Below are 2,660 nucleotides of genomic sequence, written 5' to 3' on the forward strand. Positions count from 1 at the left end.
GGTTGGAGAGTGGTTTGTCACTGAAGAAGGAAGACAACAACTACACATCAAAAAATAAAACAAAAAATAAAATACCACATCAGAAAAAAAGCAGTACCATTGACAAGACTGGCTCAAGAGACAATCAAACACGACACAAATGAAGAGGTGAGTGATTCTGAAACCAAGAGGTTTCAGAATCATAAGAGACAGGCAAGGTTCTAAGACCAGCCTTTCCCAAGAACAATGTTGTATCTTTCAGTTCATATTAGTATCCAGCTTTAGTACACACAAAAAAACGACTTACATTAAGATGTGGTGATGGGTCGAACCTCAAAACACTAAATATTTCACAAAACAGCCTATACAGGCTATCTTGAACTGAACTTTAACGGAACTGCATCCGTAAACTCATATGTCACAAATCAAACCAAGCGTTCTCGTCACAAGTCAGATGTCTGTTGACACATAAACACACAGCCGTTAAAGCCATCAGATATTATTTAGTGTTTTCAGTTTACTATATATTACACTTTATATAATTACCTGAAAAGAAGGATAGCGAGAGCGCGTCTGAATGAATGTGATACACTGGCGGCGATGTATTGGTTTCTTAAAAAAAGAGCTACATTCCATGAAGAATCGATTTCGGATGATCCGTCGACATACATTACATTACGCATGCATATTGCATAAAGAATCAAACATGTTACCGGTTACATACCGGTATGTCATTTGTTTTCATAGCACTTGTATAGCCTACTTAGTTTATTCATAGCCTGCAATTAAAAGGCGTCTGAAACCGCATATTAAACCAAATCCTCTTAGATTCACGCATTTTCACCTTCGTCCGAAATCATAATGTCATCCCACTTTCAGAGGATGTAAGTGGTAAGATAATGTTATTGCGTTATGAAAATACAATTGTTGGCCAGATGCCCGTTTAACTGAACCATAAAAAAATAAATATATATATATAAAACGATGTTTCCCACGGCAGCAGCAATTAATTACCCACGCAAAGGTATTGTAATCAATAGCTACACCATTATCAAACAAACGACTACAATAACCTGTAAATTAAAGATACATACTGTAGAAGATGCGGCGCCTAATTTCTCCAAATTGAACTGGAATATACCGCAAACGAAGCGTATTAAACGATGTGCAATGTTCTGTTAAAATGTCGTTAGTTGACAAGGATTTGATAAACCAGGGATAATGCAGCTTAATGGGGGAAAAAATCACATACACCACACTTTCTATATTATTCCGTGAAATGTGTCCCCAGTATAAACATCTTGAGTTCAGGGAGGTATTGGCATTTCTCAATGCTCACCTTAAACATTAGTGTGTGGCGAGTAATTAAGCAACTGTATACTGCTACATTCGGAGCGCTGTCCAGGGATGAAACAACTTGGACAAAACCATGTCATACCACAGCAGATGCCAGAAAATCGTCTTCATTTTCAATAGCTAACTCCACATCCTCCACTCCCCGACCGTTGCAACTCATATACCATCTATTTGAACTGGATTCTGCCTCTGTTAGGCTGAACACAACTCACTGCCGTTCGAACTGCAAGTCAAATTCCCCGACTCCCTTCTGCACCGAAAAAGACAAGCAAAATGAAAATTCACTTACAGCGATATGCCAGAGATGTTCGAGGCTGTCGTATTTTCAAACTTTTATGGATATCTTTTCTACACGGATTCGATGAGAACAATCCTCCAAGATCTCAGATCTGACGAAATTTAGCTTGAGTCTCGAGAAGCGGCAGCTGACGATGCTGAGTATGCGCAGGTCTCGCGCACTGTTCAATGGTGTGGGGAGTGAAACTCTTCTCAGTCCCCAACAAATTGACAATCTAACTACAAAATCTACTCTGAATACGGAGACTGCAGCCAAATAAAGCTTTACTTTACCAGGACAATGGTAACATATCACTGTGTAAACCGGATGTGAAATAGGCTGTGACTTCAAGCCAGGGTGATTTTATTTTAGAATGGAAGGTGGTACCAATGTCTCATCTAAAGACCAATCCGCCCATTGTTTATATTCAGCACAATGTAACTTCCACTGCTGTAGACTTAATCTTTTTTTCAGTGGCTGCAAAATCAAATCCTCTTACATTTTCAACCAGCTCCCTTGTCCCCCGCTCCCTTTTTCTTCCTGATTGATGTTTGATGTTTTCCGATAAAAACGGCGTTTTACATTTATAGAATTGGTTATATCAACTAACACGAGATTTCGCTCTGACCAAAACGAAGACCCCCAACCGATTATTAAATTATTATCTCATATCAATGAAGAAACAATGCAAATAAAAATAACACATTCATACACACGAAGACATTCTTCCCAATGTTAAGAAATGCATATTCCCTCACCCGATATATTTGATGAGACAAGCCTCACTGGAAATTAACTTTAGTCACTCACTGTACCCCAAAAGCCCAGGATTCGCATCGAGATAACAAGACCGCCTGTTTACTGTCAAATATTATGCCGCTATCGCCTGCACTCCACGACTGAGCAGACAGAGCTGTGCTGTGCTTCTGCAAAATCTGCCTGATGATACCGAGCGTATATTTTTGTAGTCATCTGCGTATTTCAAGTTAAACTACAAACCAGAAGACATTTTAATCATGATGAGATATGTAATAATGGAACATTTATG

The sequence above is a fragment of the Salvelinus namaycush genome, chromosome 12, assembly GCF_016432855.1.
Source record: "Salvelinus namaycush isolate Seneca chromosome 12, SaNama_1.0, whole genome shotgun sequence".
NCBI lineage: Eukaryota > Metazoa > Chordata > Actinopteri > Salmoniformes > Salmonidae > Salvelinus > Salvelinus namaycush.